Source organism: Ailuropoda melanoleuca, chromosome 10 (assembly GCF_002007445.2).
Source record: "Ailuropoda melanoleuca isolate Jingjing chromosome 10, ASM200744v2, whole genome shotgun sequence".
NCBI classification, from domain to species: domain Eukaryota; kingdom Metazoa; phylum Chordata; class Mammalia; order Carnivora; family Ursidae; genus Ailuropoda; species Ailuropoda melanoleuca.
Window position 1 is genome coordinate 55,846,923 of NC_048227.1, and position 18,814 is coordinate 55,865,736.

General features: G+C 38.2%; 1 long non-coding RNA gene across 1 annotated transcript in view; it reads right to left on the bottom strand.

Moving 5' to 3' along the window:
• The window catches only part of LOC117804245, a 164,893-nt gene that overhangs the window by 72,127 nt on the left and 73,952 nt on the right, over nt 1-18,814 (bottom strand). Inside the window, exon 2 of the long non-coding RNA XR_004628595.1 lies at nt 12,027-12,100. This is a non-coding gene — a long non-coding RNA (uncharacterized LOC117804245). The remainder of the gene's footprint in view (nt 1-12,026; nt 12,101-18,814) is intronic.

Genomic DNA, 18,814 nt, shown 5'->3' on the forward strand with positions numbered 1-18,814 from the left:
CTCCCCTTGTCTTAAATGATAGATTCACAATTCCACTTGAATCCTTTACACGCCAATGTCATGCCTTAGAATAGACCATAAAACAGGTCGCTGCAGCAACTGTGATCCTGTGAAAAGAGCACAGGGTGTGGACTCAAGGATTTGAGTGTGAGACAAGGTTTTGCCATATCCTAGCCATGTGACTGTGAGACAGTTACTAGTTCTTTCTCTGTCTCAGGATTTCATCCATAAGATGGAAGCAAACAGCTCCAAATTTATACCTTATCTTGTATATTGGGCATCCAAACAATGTTGTGAAAACTCGTATGAACTCTAGAGGGTCTGACAGTTACTGGGCATGGCTATCATCACTCTCTACAAACTGGAGGCCATTGTGTGCATGCAGCATGCTAGGAAACTTGACGGGCTCTGACCTCTGATGTCTTGGTCTCACTCCACCCTTCCTCCCTGGGAGCAGCCTTCAGAGCGGTCCATGTCAGGGAGTCTGTCCCCTTTTCCTCTCTGCTGTGCCTTCCTTCCATCTTCTGGAAACAGACTAACTCAAATTGAAAGCTATACTGCCTAAAACAGTGAGTTACCATATATTCTGGGCTCTATGGCTCTCTCTTTTCTTTCCCTAACTTTCTTATTATGAGTAAGGATAATCTTTTCAAAAGAACTCTTCCCCTGCGCCATGTACTTACTACTCCTTTCCCCACAGCATCGACTTCAGTCAGTTGGTGAGATACCCTTGAGTAGGAAATGTAGGGAACTGGTGCAAACGCACCACCCCCAGGCTAGGAGGAGGTGAACTGTGGATCCAGCTGATACGTCTGAGGGCAGATAGTTATTCTCTGGAAATGGGCTGTCTTTGTCTGACTCCATTATTCCATAAACATTCCCAGGCTCTGCTCTACCATTTTCTGATCATATTCTATCTGGATTTACTCGATATCAAATAAAGCTTTAAATAAAGCTTATGCAAACAAAAGCCCTTATCGTCTCAGAGTCTTAGACAAAGCACTGTGTAGTCAGACTGGTAGAAACAGAAAATTTGTCAAGGTGCGTGATAGATAAGATAAGTTAGCTTATGAGAAGCCAGGATCTAAGATAATGTCAATGTGAATCATGTTTTGTTCCTGCAGAATTGGGGCAACAAACTGCCCTTTGCGTGTCAGAATATATCCCACTCACACTAATGTGAATGGCATGCTTGGGCCAAGGACAGATGTGGCCCTTTAGGATTTCAAAACTGGGTGAAGACTTTGAAATAATGGTTGAGCAGCTGATCAATATGTTGCTCACCACATGACTGAGTTGGAGACTATGATCTCTTCTTGCTTCTAAGTTCCCTTGCGGAATGATGTGTTTTTTGTTTGTATTCTCTGATCTGCACTATGTCAAAAAATCATGTAAAAAATGGAAAGTACATAGAATGATTATATACAAAGAAATTGTGTTATCTTTGCCTTTTATGAGACAAAATTGGGTAAGTTCTCTTTCTTTTAAACCCTGATTTGATAAGCCTTATTTCTGTGCCCAGAGTCTAATAGATAAAAGGCACTGGTAAATATTACTTGAGTGAAATAATATATGTTATTGCCTTTTATAAGTGACAGGAAGGTCAGCTCTGTGATACTCACTTCTTAAGTTGGCCTTCTCCCCAGCTCTTTATTTATAAAATGGTTCTTGTGCCATTCCAAATCCCAGTTGGATGGAAAAGAATGAACAGACCTCCAAAGGAGGGTCCAGAGAGATGTGGATTCTAAGTTCTCTCAAATCCTTAACAATGATCTTTTCCCATTTTATCTGCTTGTAAAGTCTCCAAACTGCTCTGGGATTAGATTAGTCTGAGGTCAGCCCATATCCCTGGCAGAATTGATACCAGCACTCTTTGAGATGAGGCCTCTTAGAAATGGATTGTTCCAGTCACTTTTACAGAAGGCAAACAGACCCCAGAGAGGTGAGTGAGTTAGCCTTTCTTTGGTTACCTACGTTTGGAAGATTTTATTTTGGGTACTCAGTTACTATTAAAGCAGTGATTTACTAGATCTACTCATACTCACTTCCCAGGACAAAGGTACCAGGGTTTTCAACTCCACAGCTGAACTGTTCTGTGGCAACTTCATTCACTCTTCAAGCTTTCTTTGAAGGCTATTTGCCAACATGGTGGTCATTGTAGGAGCTGGCCTGTTGGTGCCCTCACTGATCTGCAACCCTCCCACCCCAAAGGGCAAACCCTCTTTGGGACTGCTAGAAAACAACAGGCTATTAATTGGATGAAAAATGAATAAGTGTCATTATAGAACCTACGTTCTTAGGAACAAAATATCTTCAGGTAGAGAATTTAGATCAGAAAACACTATGTAGCAGTGATGAAGATAAAAACCGTAGGCCATGCGTTTTCATCTGTGCTTGACTTTATGGGATTAGCTTTATTGGATGAACTCAAGAAACTTTTCAAAGCTCAGCTGAATTTTATTTTATAGTCAGCAAGGAGTACATAACATGGAGAATTAGTTTCTGAGAAGAGATGATCCATGAATAAACATAGACACAGAGCTATGAAATGGTTAATACTCACACTGACTACAGTCCAGGGCACTCATTTATGGTGTGATCCATGAATGCCAAATAGAAGGAAAAAGTTCACTTTTAAAACCATTAGCCCAATGATAAGATCTTTGAGAATCTCATCCAAAGCACCATTCCCTGACTATTGAGAGTCTCTTAATGTTTGTTGGAGATAACCTCTTGACTTTCTTTTTCTGCAGTAAGCCTTGTCTGGTGAACCTGGAGCTCCACAGAAAAAGATAACACCTTCCCTCCTGTGGACTTTGACAAATGACAAGTTCTGAGTCTACCGGAACCACTTTATTCTTATCCCGAGAAATCTAAGAGTCAGCATGTTCCTTTTAGTTAAATCACTCACTTTCTAATTTTCGCTTAACCTTTGACATAGCATTTTGTTATGTGGCCACAGTTTGAGCAAAGATTATGGTATTATTAATAAGGTTAAATTGAATAATGATTTTTAACCTCATGCATGTTTGTGAAATTCAGAGAGAATGAATATCAGCTACTTTGTGCTCTAAGGGCAGGGGAAGCAGTTTTCACATGGGAAGCTGATATCCTACACCTACCTTTAGCAGCACATTTAACACAACAGGTAACCAGGGTGGTGTATGTGACAAAACGTGGGCCCTGCGTCGCACTGACCAGCATTCAAATGTCAATGCTGCTCCTTTCTGGCTGTGTTTTCTTTTTGACAAATTATTCAATTTTGTTAAATTCCATTTTCTCATTTATTAAAATGGAGCCACAATTCCTACTTCATAGAGCTGTCATATCAGTGAGATAATATATTAAAAAAAAACTACACATAGCACTTGATACTTAGTAAGTGCTCAATGCATGCTGATTTTCCCATCTCTCCACCTTGAGCCCACACTGTTTGAATTATCAGAACGTCATAACTATTATGTGGTTTCCACTATACACTGACCCTGGAATATAAGCCTCAAGAATAGCAGAAGAATAAAGCTCACATATCCATAGCTTTACAATGGGTTAATTATTTATGTTAGCATAATTGTGAAAACCTACAATACCTTAGAAAGAAAAGTTTCATGCCACCTTAGAAGGGGACTCTGTGGAAGAACATCTTTCCACTGCTGAGAGAGTCAGCCCTTCTTAACCATTTTGTTCTGTCTCTCCAAGTAGCTTGGGAAGTTATCTTCATTACCTCCTCTACTACAACAGACCTATAATTGACAGGAGAAATTTCCCTGCTACATCAATCCCTGAACCCTTCCTTTCCTCCCTGAAGAGGTACTCTTTCAGGGCATGTAGACTGAAGAGGGAAGGAAGACACATAGAGAAAGTGGCGGTATTAGCATCAGTTGTGATAAAGATGGCCAATGTTCATGAAGCTATAGGCCAACTATTTTGCAAACATGTCTTTTAATACCCACATCTCCATGAAGAGGGTAATATTATCAACCTCATTTACAGTTTGAGGAAACTAAGGTACAGACAGATTAATTAACTTATCCAAGGCCATCTCTGTAGGAGTGTGGAGGTGGGAATTCGAACACAGGTCATCTGAATGCAGAGCCATGGTCTATAAGCCACTACACTGCTGGGAGCCTAATAGCAGTGAATCAACAAAAGGAAGAGCTACAGTAGGAGCTCACTAACACGTTAGCCTAGCGGGCTATTCCCCCGCCATGATGTTCCCAGGGGACATCATGAGGACACACTGCCGGGTTCCCAGGAAATCCTTACTATTCTCTAAGGAAAGTGAAGATGAGATTATATCTATATCTACTGTTACAGAAATAAAGAGTAGAGTTTGGGAAAGTGATATTTGTCAATATCAATTTATCCTGGTAAGAATGAAAGGCACTTGGGGATCTCCAAAACCTGGCTCATGATTTAATAAACAATAGTTGAATTTCTAACAATTGAAGAAATGGTATGTGTGAATCCCTAGTGCTTTCCTAGTTAGGCGAGGAATCTGCCTTACTCTGAATCTATCGTTTCTTTCCATCACATGTAAAAACAAACAATTTAATTTAAAAATGGGCAGAGAATATACTGTGTTCACAGACTGGAAGAATTAATATTGTTAAAATGTACATGCTACTCAAAGCAATCTGTAGATTCAATGCAATCCCTGTCAAAATACCAATGGCACTTTTCACAGATCTAGAACAAAGAATCCTAAAGTTTGTGTGGAGCCACAAAGCAATCTGGAGAAAGAAGAATAAAGGTGGAGGTATCACACTCCCTGATTTCAAATTATACTACAAAACTATTGTCATCAAAACAGTATAGTACTGGCACAAAAACAGACACATAGATCAATGGACCAGAACCAAGAGTCTAGAAATAAACCCATGCTGATACAGCCAATTAATGTTCAACAAAGGAAGCAAGAACATTCAATAAGGAAAAAACAGTCTCTTCAATAAATGATGTTGGGAAAACTGGACAGCTACATGGAAAGAATGAAACTGGACCACTTTCTTACATCACGTATAAATATAAACTCAAAATGGATTGAAGACTTAAATGTAAGACTGGAAACCATAAAAATCCCAGAAGAAAACATAGGCAGTAGCTCTTGGACATCGGTCTGAGCAATATTTTTTGGATCTGTCTCTTCAGGCAAGGGCAACAAAAGCAAAAATAAACAAATGGGACTACAACAAACTAAAAAGCTTTTTCCACAACAAAGGAAACCATCATTGAAACTAAAAAAACAAACAAAACAAAAACAAAAACAAAAAAACCCCTACAGAATGGGAGAATGTATGTGCAAATGATATAACTGATAGGGGGTAAATATCCAAAATATATAAGGAACTCACACAGCTCAATATAAAAAAATCAAATTAAAAAATGGGCAAAGGACCTGAACACATTTTTCTCCAAAGAAGACATACACATGAAAAGATATTCAACATCAATAATCATCAGAGATGCAAATCAAAACCACAATAAAATATCACCTCATGTCTGTTAGGATGGTTTTATCAAAAAGACAAGAAATAACAAGTGTTGGTAAGGATGTGGAGAAAAGGGAATCTTCATCACTGTTGGTGGGAATGCAAAATGGTGCAGTCACTGTGGAGAACAGTATGAAGGTTCCTCAAAAAATTAAAAATAGAATTAGCATCTGATCCAGCAATTCCACCTCTGAGTATTTATTCAAAGAAAATGAAAACACTAATTTGAAGATATCTGCACCCACATGTTCATTGCAGCATTATTTACAATAGCCATGATATGGAAACAACCTAAGTGTCCAGCAATAAATGAACGGATAAAGAAAATGCATATATGTATGTGTGTGCACGCACATACCCACACATACACACACACACATTGGAATATTAGTCATAAAAATGAAGGACATTTTGCCATTTGCAACATGGATGAATCTTGAGTGCATTAGGGTAAGTGAAGTAAGCCAGACAAAAAAAGACAAAGACTGAATGATCTCATATGTGGAATCTTAAAAAAAAATTAGCTCATGGATACAGACAGCAGATTGGTGGCTGCCAGTGGTGGGGGGTAGAGGATGTGCAAAATAGGTAAAGGGGGTCAAAAGATACCAACTTCCAGTTGTAAAATAAGTAAATCATGGGTGGACCTAGAGGGTATAATGCTAATTAAAATAAGTCAATCAGAGAAAGACAAATACCACAAAAGTTCACTCATATGTGGAATTTAAGAAACAAAGCAAAGGAAAAAAAAAAAGAGATGAACAAAAACAACAAAAAACACCAGACTTTTAAATACAGAGAATAAATGGGCGACTGCCAGAGGTAAGATAGGTAGGGGGACAGGTGAAATAGACAAAGGGGACTAAGAGTACACTTATCATGATGAGCACTGAGAAATGTATAGAATTGTGGAATCATTATATTGTACATCTGAAGCTAATGTAACATTGTATGTTAATTATACTTCAATAAATAAATGTATATGTATGTATAAGTCACAGAGATGTAATGTGCATCATGGTGACTATAGTTAATAATACCATATTGCATATTTGAAAGTTGCTAAAAGAGTAGATCTTCAAAGTTGTCACCACAAGAAAATTCTGTAACTATGGTGACAGATGTTAACTAGATTTACTGTGGTGACCATTTTATCACATTTACAAGTATGGAATCATTACCCTGTACACCTGAAACTAATGTTCTATGACAGTTATACCTCAATAATAAAAAAAAAAGCAATGAAAGCTGAAGTAGATGGATAAAGACAGTAGCCTGAATTTCTTCTGTAATAACCTGGCATATTTCAAGTTGAAATATGAAATAATTCTCTATTTCAAGCTGAAAATTGGCTAGTACATGGAGGAATGGGATAGATACCTCAATTAGAAACCTCATGGAGACAGAAGGGAAGAAGAGAAATAAAAACAGAAACAAATGATGACAAAGAAGTAATTTTATTGGCTACGACCGTGTGACACCTGTGTGTGCCAGGATGCCCATCCGGGGCTCTTTCTCCTCTTTGACAGCTCCCCCTGGGTCTCTGAGGCTTTCCCCGCCTCAGAGTCCTGTTGGTGCCCAGGGCCAACTCTCCTTACTATTGAAGGTCTTCTTGTTCATTTTGTAAGCTTATGATTGCCATGGACAACACTTAAGTGTCTTTGCACATGGGAAGCATTTTCAGGTTCACACAAATATTATTGGATGATCACCAGTATGTTGACTACTATGATCTCTGTTGGTCACTGAAAATTTCCAAAGGCTGTGTAGGTCCTGGGTAAGAGCATGGGCTTTGAAGCTAGACTCATTGTGAAACCTGGTTGTGCTGTTAGCTGTGTACCTTCAGCAAGTGACTCCACCTCCCCTTTCCGCACATCGGGGGTGATAATACTACCCACTAAGCAGGGTGGCTACAAGGATCAAAGGGTACTAAGGGTTCTTACCTTTCTGTGCCATGGACCAATTCTGACGGTGTGGGGAAGCCCTTGGAAGCTTTTCTCAGAATAATATATTTTAAAAACATAAAAGATATATAACACTTTATTATAAAGCAAACTAATCAAAATTCAGTTATCCATATATTTTAAAAAACAAATTTGTGATTAGTATTAAATGCATTAAATAATAAGTCCTAAAGGCAGATTTAATATCAACAGGAAATTTCAAGTTTGTGATAACCATCAATGTTATTTTGAGATAGCTGGGACAACTGTAATGTACTATGAAAAGAGCTGATTTCCACTGATGACAAAAACAAGGGTACTGGTCATGCTATCAAAGTTTACTGCTCATGTCTTTATTTGAAAGAAATGCAAAGTTCCAGTTAAAGGTTAGCGAAAATAAATACATAATTTTTTTCATCTAAGTTCAAAGATCCTCCTGAATTCCAGTCTCATACTTTCTTGGGGGAATCCATGGGCCCCAAGGAAAGCCTTGGATTGATGTCAGATAGGGCTTAGTGCAGTGTGGCTATAGGGAGAGCTCTATAAATTACTCACGATGCAAAGATTTCTTCTTAGGAATTGAAATGATGTCATTGTATTAGAGTGAGCCACATGAAATTGCAAATTTTGTAGGTAAAAAAAATCAAATTTTGGCAATTTCATATATATAATTTAGGGACCATATAAAGTAACTTGTGAAACTATCTTAATTCTTTAGTATATGAAGTTTTTTTTTCCCCTTAAGGAAGTATATATTAACTTAATGGTTTTTTGAAAGCATAGACTATTTGAAGTTACATGTTTGACTTTTTCTTTGGGTTCTTTCCAGTATTTGTTGACAAAGACAAATGGACAACATTCTGGGTTATTCTGAGATTTATGATACTTCTTAACATACATCTTTATCTTCTTAATTATAGAGCATTTGTTATGTCTGTGATTTACTCATTCCTAATGATTCATTTAGACCTGAAAAATCTCTCCTATGTTGCCAAAAAGTTTAGCCTTATTAATCTGGAGGAAGTCTATGACCTAGCTGCATTTAGGTTTGACATATTACTTGAAAAGATACTTTAAGGTGTTTCAATCACCCACAAATGAGTATCTAGTATAGTCACAGAAGTAATGTGTTACCCTGGGCAGCCCGAGATTATTTCTGGATTGAAAGAATGATGGCAAGGGGAGATTTCAGTTACTTAATACAAATTCAAGTTCTTACAGCAGTGTTCCATTGTAGGTTTCCTTCCCTTTAGCCCCAGGTAGATGGTACAGTCTAAGGGTAGAGATCCTCTTTCTCTTGTGCATTATGGTATCTGCAGTGCCTAGCTCTGTGCCTGGCACACAGTAGACATTCAGTAAATGCTTGTTGAATGAAAGAATGAAGAGATGAAGAAAGACTAGCCCCACTAACTGCTCTTCTCCCCTCTGGCTGATAAAAGAGAAGAATCAGTGGCCTATGACCTTGATTCGGTTTGTCATTTAATGTTCCAATGTTAACTTTACGCTCTCAGAAATATTGTCAATTCAATAAAATATAATCAAATGGGAGGGAAATAATTAGCTTTGTGAGCATATAAAAATCACTTTTAAAGATGAACACATTCTTTTTCATAGAATGCACAATCAAATCGAGCATATCAACAAGACTGCTGAGTTTGACAAGCAAAAAACTCCCCCTTTCAAGCATTATCAAGGGACATCTGTGTCCATTCAAATTCCTGATCATATTATTAAAAAGTTGGTTGCTTAAGATAGACAAGGCAAGAAACAACAATTGTTGGAGAGGATGTGGAGAAAGGGGATCCCTCCTACATTGTTGGTGGGAATGCAAGTTGGTACAGCCACTCTGGAAAACAGTGTGGAGGTCCCTTAAAAAGTTAAAAATTGAACTACCCTATGACCCAGCCATTGCACTACTGGGTGTTTACCCCAAAGATACAGACGTAGTAAAGAGAAGGGCCATATGCACCCCAATGTTCATAGCTGCATTGTCCACAATAGCCAAATCATGGAAGGAGCCGAGATGCCCTTCAACAGATGACTGGATTAAGAAGCTGTGGTCCATATATACAATGGAATATTACTCAGCTATCAGAAAGAACGAATTCTCAACATTTGCTGCAACATGGACGGCACTGGAGGAGATAATGCTAAGTGAAATAAGTCAAGCAGAGAAAGACAATTATCATATGATTTCTCTCATCTATGGAACATAAGAACTAGGAGGATCGGTAGGGGAAGAAAGGGATAAAGAAAAGGGGGGTAATCAGAGGGGGGAATGAAACATGAGAGACTATGGACTGTGAGAGGCAAACTGAGGACTTCAGAGGGGAGGGGGTGGGGGAAGGGGATAGCCTGGTGATGGGTAGTAGGGAGGGCACGTATTGCATGGTGCACTGGGTGTTATACGCAACTAATGAAGCATCAAACTTTACATCGGAATCTGGGGATGTACTGTATGGTGATTAACACAATATAATAAAATAAAATTAAAAAAAAAAAGTTGGTTGCTTATTACGGGAAATATGCTCATGGGAATATTATAGAAAATATACAGACAAGAAAATACTAAAAACACATGGCACATAGTAGGTACTCATAAACACTGTTACTTGGATTGACTAATCTGATAAAAAATATCACTTTGTTTTAATTTTTGTGTTCTAAAATTTTTGACAGAATGAGCATCATTCACATGTTTATTAATCATTTTTTTTGTTCTGAGCTATTTTCCTTGCCCTTTGTATTAAAATTGGGCTCCTCATATTTTTAATCGATCTATGAGAGCTCAATCTTTCATCCTAAAAATTGACAATATTTTCCCTGCTTTAACAATTGTCTTTTCATGCTGTTGTGTGTGTGTATGTGTGTAATATTATTCTGTATTTCAAAAGGTCTTTTCAACACAATATTATAAAAATATTTATAATTTTGTTTAATTTTTTATAATTTAAGTTTTTACATTCAGATTTTCGATCTATCTAATTTGGGGATAAATAATCATGCAGGGATCTAGTTTTATTATTTTCCAAATGGCTATCTAGGCATCCCCAGTTTTTTCATTCTAAACCTGTTTTTTTCCGTACTGTCTGGAAAACCCAGCATTATTGAAGTCACCCTGCCATAAACTTGTGATTATTTCTGAGTTCTTTCCATTGAGCTTCCTATTGTTGCAAACCACAATTACAGTTGGTTAATCCACACTTGCTATTTTCTTTCCCAGAATTTTCTTTGCTATTCTTGCATGTTTATTCTTCAAACTTTACAGTCATTTTGCAAATTTCCCTGAACTTGTGACTTTGATTAGGGTTTTATGAGCATTTAACCCAGTGCCTAACACATAGTAAGCCCGCTGTAAGTATGTGCTATCATAGTAATTTTAATAAGAATTATGATTACCACATCGAATAGAATGATAGATATGAAGAGGATTAACATCTTTGCAATATTGAGTCTTCTTATCCAAGAGAAAATTTGGATAATTTCCATTTATTTAAACTTAAAAAAATCTACCTCAGTGGTTGAAATGTTTTTCTGGTCTATTCACTATTTACTCTAGTCCTTCTCTCTTGCAACAATTATTTTACACCTTCCTCATTCTCCTTAAATCTCCTTTCCCATTATCTATTCTTTTGTAGAGAAAGTCGATAGGACCCGGCTACAGCTCTCTCATCTTCCTCCAAATTAGCAAGCCTACCTCCATTTGTATTCCTTCTCCCCTTCCTCACCCCAGTTACAAGAGATCTTCATATTGCTAAATTCAATGGTCACTTCTATGCCTCATCTGACTTTACTTCTCCGCAGAGCATTTAACAGATATGCTATTTTTTTCTTGAAATACTCTTTTCCTTCTGCTTCCCTAAAATCATTCTTAGATTTCAAATCCCTCTTGACTGCTACTTCTAAGTTTTCCTGGCCTTTAAGTGTTTGTGTTCATCAAGAATTTCCTCTGGGCCACTTTTCTTTCTCTTCCCATTCTCCCTCAATGACTGTAACTACTCCCCTGACTTTAAGTATCATCTATATGCCAAAGACTTGAAACTTTACCTCTGGTCCATATCTCTATTTCTGTGCTCCAGTTGGAGATACCGAGTTGCCTACTTGAAATCTCCACTTGGAAGTCTTTCTGGCATCTTATTTTTTTTTAAAGATTTTATTTATTTATTTGAGAGAGAGACAGAGAGCAACACGGTGGGGGGGGGTAGGGGCAGAGGGAGAGGGAGAAGCAGACTCCCCGCTGAGCAGGGAGCCCAACACAGGGCTCAGTCCCAGGTCCCAGGGATCATTACCTGAGTGGAAGGCAGATGATTAACCAACCGAGCCATCCAGGCACCTGCTGGCATTTTATCTTAGATTTAAAATTGAACCAAACCATTCCCTACCCATTCAGATCTGTATTTCCTTTAATCCTCCACACCTGAGAATATGGCTTCTGCATGCATTCCATTGTCCATGCCAAAATCTGGGTATAATCTAAACCATCAACAGCTCACGTTCAAATAATTTCCAAACCTATCCAGTAACTCTTGAATCCATTCACTGATTCCCATCTTCACCACTCCCAACCAATTCCAAGCACCCCATCACTAACCTGGACTCCAGGACAGACAGCTTCCTTCTTTCTTCATGTTTTCAAGTATCCTTTCCAATCAAGCTGTTCTGTACCTGAAAGTCAAAGTAATAGTTTAAAAATAAAAACCTGAAATTATTACTGCTTTGCTTAAAACTTTTTAGTGGCTCCTCATTATTCTCTTAAAAAGTTACCATAATCCCCAGGTCCAATATGACCTGTTCCCAAACTCTACCTCAGTATTATCTTCTGTCAACCTTCCTCATCATTCTCTGCTGAGACTCCACTCCCTGAAAGATGATAGTCTTCTATCTTTCTCCTCTTTTTTGTTTGGCCAATTCCTACTCATTCTTAGACTTCACTTTAAACGTTACATTTTGGGGGGAGCCTGGGTGGCTCAGCCATTAAGCGTCTGTCTTCGGCTCAGGTCATGATCCCAGCGTTCCGGGATCGAGCCCCGCGTCGGGTTCCTTGCTCAGCAGGAAGCCTGCTTCTCCCTCTCCCACTCCCCCTGCTTGTGTTCCCTCTCTCGCTGCCTCTCTCTCTGTCAAATAAATAAATAAAATCTTTAAAAATAAATAAATAAATGTTACATTTTGGGGTGCCTGAGTGGCTCATCCAGTTAAGCATCTGCCTTCGGCTCAGGTCTTGATCTCGGGGTCCTGGGATCAGGCCATATATCAGGCTCCCTGCTCAGGGGGGAGTTTGCTTCTTCCTCTGCCCCTCCCCTCTGCTCTTGTGCTCTCTCTCTCTCTCTTTCTGTCTCAAATAAATAAAATCTTTAAGAAAAATAAATGTTACATCTTTAAGGAGATCTTTCTTTCTTTCTTTCTTTCTTTCTTTCTTTCTTTCTTTCGTTCTTTCTCTCTCTCTCTCTCTCTTTCTTTCTTCTTATTTATTTATTTGACAGAGAGAGAGAGACAGCCAGAGAGAGAGGGAACACAAGCAGGGGGAGTAGGAGAGGAAGAAGCAGGCTCCCAGTGGAGCAGGGAGCCTGATGCGAGGCTCGATCCCAGGACTCTGGGATCACACCCTGAGCTGAAGGCAGATTCTTAACCACTGAGCCACCCAGGTGCCCCATAGGGAGACCTTTCTTGACCCTTAAGTACAGGCTCCAATATCGTATGCACATATGGCACCCATTACTTTTCCTCTATATTATAGTAGTTAACATATAGTTCTTTTTTTAATGATCTATGTTAATTATTAGATTGTATTCTATGTGATGTCAGGGACTATATAATTTTTAAAAACTTTTGATTTTAAGATAATAGTAGAGTCACATGCAGTTGTAAGACACAGTACAGAGTTCTTGATTTCCTCCAACGGCAGCAACTTGAATAACCACGGTACAAGATCACAACCAGGAAATTGACATCAACAGAATCTGTGAACCTGATTCAGAGTTCACAAATTTTACATGCGCTAATCTATGTGTGTGTGTGTGTGTGTGTGTGTGTGTGTGTCTGTGTGTTGTTCTTGCAATTTTATCACATGGAGATATGTGTAACCACCACAGCAGTCATGATACAGATCAGTTCGTTTAAAAGGATGCCTCTTTAGAGCCATCCCTCCCTATGAATTTTTAAATTGCAACATGTCTAGGACTTAAGATAGAACTTCGTATATAGTAGGTAGTCAAAGAACATCTGTTAAATGAATGAAATTAATAAATTACATAATTTATTAAAGCTGAAATTCATTAAAAGAACAACTAACCACAACCAAAAAGGATTTATCCTAGAAATTCATGGGAGGAAAATCTATCAAAATAATGTCCCATTACAATATTTAAAAAAGAAGTGTTAATAGACAAAAAATATTTAAAATTTGTGTCAATTTCAAAATAAAAACATTTTTTCAAAGTATAGAAGCATTCTTACTTAAAATGATAAAAGAACCCACTTTAAAAGGAAAGCAAGTATTAATACCAAACAGGAATGTTTGCTGTCGCTATTATTATTCTTTGTTATTTTAGAATCTGGCCAATGTAATAAGATATGAAAACGAAATAAAAAAAGTTGATATGAAAAAATTGTCAATGTCCTCTAGATAAAGACCACCAGGAACACACCTGTTGCTAAACAGTTTGGGCTTATCAGTCCTTGCAGGGAGAGGGAAGGCTAGCTGGAGAATGAAATGAATGGTGAATTGTGGGGTGTCTCACTAACAAAATATTGGAAAGGACTTAAATAATTTGGCTTTTATCAAGTGACTTTGGGGTGGGTTTAAGGAAGTAGGACTCACCTCTGGACAGGATGTGGTCACGAAGTGGAGATAACTCTATGAGTGACTATCTTAATAAAACTTTTCTAGAGGTATGGGAGACGGGACTAAGGCTAAAGCTGTAACTGGTAAAAATTAACAATCACACATATTAGTCAAAATAGGGATCTATTTGGTATTTTGTGGCTTGGACATTGTTCATGTTTTGTCTGTGCTCAGACGTGATTACAGAGTGGTCTTGTTTTCGTCTGGATTCATCATGGTCACAGTGTGGCCTTGTCTGATGCTAATGTTCTGTGAAATTGTATATATTTAATGGAAGAACACCAAGGCCTGACTAATAGTACCAGACCAGCTCCTGGATGTTAGGGATTGCTTTTTTCCCCCTCAAGACAATTATCATTATTTGCAAACCATATTAATATATTTACACAACCACCATAATAGGAAATTAACTTAATATTTATCAAAAGAGTATATCATCCAGTAATATTTGTATAAAAGACAAAGACAAGCTATCCATAGCATCTATATCAGCAATAGGTCACTGTAAAATAAACAGCCTTTTTTTCATAATAGGAAACAAATATATAAACTAAGATTAAACTTAGTAAGGTATGTTAAGGAATTTAGATAGAAAAAAACAAAAAAAAATTGTACTCACACATAGAAGACAACTCATTTAGGAATGTTCTTAATAAATATGGTACACATCTTTTAGTATATTTTGTAACACTCCAATACTTCAGGCAGCTACCTTCCCATGTATCAGAATGCTCTATTAGGAAGGGAAAGCTATAATACCAAGAGTTCTTTCCTAAGTGGATTTGAGGGGCTAGTCTACCAAATGAAAGGAATAGAAAAAAGCAGGTGAGATACTGTAAATCTTTTCGAGCAAGTATTTTCTAAGAAATCAATTCTAAGGTTAACTTTAGAATTTACCTTCTAAACATTTATAGCTTATCAATGGGAATTGGCATGGGTTAAAAACAAAGCAACTCATTATCTTGTAGCATCTTAATGATAGGCGAAAACTTTTTTATTAATCAAGATATTAATGGGGTGCCTAGGTGGCCCAGTCAGTTAAGTGTCTGCCCTCGGCTCAGGTCATGATCCCAGGGTCCTGGGATAGAGCCCTATGTCAGGCTCCCCACTCCCTCTGCCCCTCCCCATTGCTCATTCTCTCTCTCTCTCTCAAATAAATAAATAAAATCTTTATAAAAAGATATTAATAAAAACTAAAGAGAGAAATGACTCCAAAACCCAAAATTATTTTGTCATGTGATGACATAAGACTCTTCTCTTGCTCTATGAGAGGTAGCAGTTGTGGAGGAAAGAGCTTGATTATGGAAATTAGAGATCTGGCCACATATTCCATCTCTTGAATTTATTAGGCTATGGAAACTTGAGCATGTGATCTAAATTCTCTGAGTTTCAGTTTCTTCATCTGGAAATGGGGCATATTCCCAAACACTTGGCACTCTGTAATGATCACATGAGACAATACGTTAAAAATAAAAACTACCTTACTGCTTCACACAGAGCTGTTCTCAGAGAAGAAAATGCTGATATCCTACATATACCTTCCCCTTCTCTGTTTTCTCCTGAGATTGACTTAGAAGAGGAATTTAGATTACAGTTCAGAACAGATACTGACATTAAACATAGTGAACCCTAATGCTTAGCTCTGAACTCGGTGTTTTCAGAGTAACTCTGAACTCAGTTACTCAGTTCAGTAACTGTGCATTATGGTGGTAAATTTAAAAGAATTTAAAAAGACATTCAGACAATCACTTTAGTGTGGTTCTGATCACCAATTCCAACGTGTGTTTGGGGGGGTGGGGGGGCTCCCAACACAACACCAAGCAATTCTCTGGCACCAGATGGGTGTCTTACAGATCAACTCAATTCTGACATTACCTACCTGAAGATAGCGTCAGATTCCACAAGGGCTCGGTCCCACAAGCCTGCCCCACCCTCCTCAGATGCTAATCACAAGTACAGACGGTCACCTGTATGTCTCATGGATCGGCTATCCCTCAGAGGTTCCCACAACCCCCTCGCTGAGTTCAATTAATTTGCGGGAACAACTTGCAGAACTCAGGAAAACATTTTACTTACTAGATTACAGGGCTTTTTAATAGAAGGATGTAACTCAGGAACAGCTTGATGGAAGAGATGCACAGGGGGAAAAGTATGAGGAAAGGGCTCAGAGCCTCCACGTCCCCTTCAGGCACGTCACTCTCTTCATATATTCTTGTGTTCTTTAACCCAGAAACTCTCAGAACCCCTTCCTCTTTCGGGTTTTTATAGAGGCATCATTACACAGCCGATATTGATCAAATACTGTCCGTTGGTGAATTGGTTCAACCTCCAGTCCTTCTCCCCTCTCCGGCAGTCAAGGGAGATAGGACTGAAAGTTCCAACCCTATAATCACGGTTGGTTCTCCTGCAACCAAAGCCCATCCTTAGGTGAGGTGCTTTCCCAAAGTCGCCTCATTAACATAAACTCAGCTGTGGTAGAAGGAGGGCTGTTAGGAACAACAAGACACCCATTTCACCTTTATGGCTCTGAAGCGTTTTCAGGAACTGAGACCCTAGGTCATAATTAAAGATACTCCCATTGCTCTTACTGCTCAGAAATTTGCAAAAGGAAGCTGAGCCAGGATCTGTGGATGAAAATCAAATACATACGAGAAATCTATTTTGGTCACCTGAATAACCAAATATATAGTTCTTCTAGATCACAATACCGCACACCTTCCTGAAGTTCTTTAATGTTAGGCCATTCTAAGACTTTCTTCTCCTCCTGGTCAAAAGATTATCTTCCTTCCTACCTCTAGCCCACTAGCAGTACAATTAAAATGCCAGTTGCCAATCACAGGTGTTGGAAATGACCCCCACCCCCCACCCCGCCACCGCCAGTGTTTCTTCATTGAAGCTAGAACAGAAATCTGACTCTTAATACCTTCTACCTGGCTTTCATTGGAGACCTGATGAAACACCACCAGAGAATTATCTCCCTTATCTTGTAAAACTCCTGGGATCTTCCATCAAACCCTGGGTTTTGCCTCAGAGAGGAAAGCATTTCCTCAGAGTTAGAGAGGATTTCAAAGCATTCTTCCTCAGCCGGAGGCTTCTAAAGCACCACCCTCCTCCCACCACCAGGTTAGGATTTGCCCGGGGCTCTGAAACGGACTGTTAAGGTGGACTTGGAGTTGTTACTCAAGCCTTCTGACTCTAGTCCCAGTCTCTATCTGGTGTCTTGGCTGCCTCTACTTGAGATTCCTATTTCCTCCGGGGTAAACTTGTCTGGTGCTGTCTTAGTGGAGCTTTGCTTATCTCTGCCCTTCCCTAAAGCTGAAGACCAGAGACCTTTACAAACCTGACTGGGAATGAACTTGGAACCACCAAACTCAAGTCTCATGTGAGCCAAATCATTATTTAATCAAGCTGGTGGATGTGGAAGGAAAGAGCAGAACCACTTAAGTATGGACGATAATAGTTCATGACTTCACCTCTGCTTGTGAGAAATAATCACTCTTCTCAGTGACACATACAGTAAGTCAGAAGATTGCCATTTACTGCTCTTGCTTTTAGCGTATTCCTCAACATTATATATGGCATTCCATCTATCAGCAAAATCTTAGATTTCATTGACATATAGGTTATAAATTCATCTTGGAAAAAAGAAGACTCCTTCTCTGGCATGGAAATATAATATACGAGTATATACAACTTAGTTCTGTCTTAATTTAATTATAATATGCAGTATCTCATAACTTATTTGTGTTTTCATCTTATCTCCCCTTTTTTAATGTCCAAAAAGTCTAGGATGCATAACTTTCTTCCTATTTGGTATCTTTTAGTTGAGATTTTTTTTTTAAGTTAAAGAACTATCTTTATCCATTTCTTCTTAAATATTGCTGAATTTTCCTTGGAAATATTCTTATTGAAAGAGAAATAAATGTACAGGAGGAAAGGATTTTTTAATCATCAATATTTGAATATTGTAAAATCATTACTAATTGGCCTACGTGAATATTAAATTCCTTAGTCCTAAAAAAAGCCTATACTTTTAATATATGATAGCTATAATTGCAGTTTCTTTGCTAAGCACTTTATAGATATTTCAATTATCCTCACAACACCCTCAACAAGGTAGATAATATATTTTAGCTGTTTTTAAAATATATTGATGCACTTGAGACTTTCAAAAAGTGAAGTAAATTTCTCAAAGTTACACAGCTAATTAGTGACAGAGCTAGGATCCAAAATTACATAATAATTCACTTTTAACATAATGAGATAAACTTTTTTTCCCTTCTAGGATGTGATAGACAGTAATTTTACCAAGTTTACATAATTAGCAAATGAATCAACTAAACAACTGTAGCAGATATAAATTCCCACATACTCAGGGGTACAAGAACAGCACGTTCCCTATGGATTAAAGCAGCTTAATTTCTGACTGTTAGCCCTGTTATTCTCAACCTTTCTAGCATTCTCACCTACTCCAAGAACACACCCCACACTGTCCAGGGACCTAACATGATGCTATGAGTGGAGGGGCTTTCTGTAAG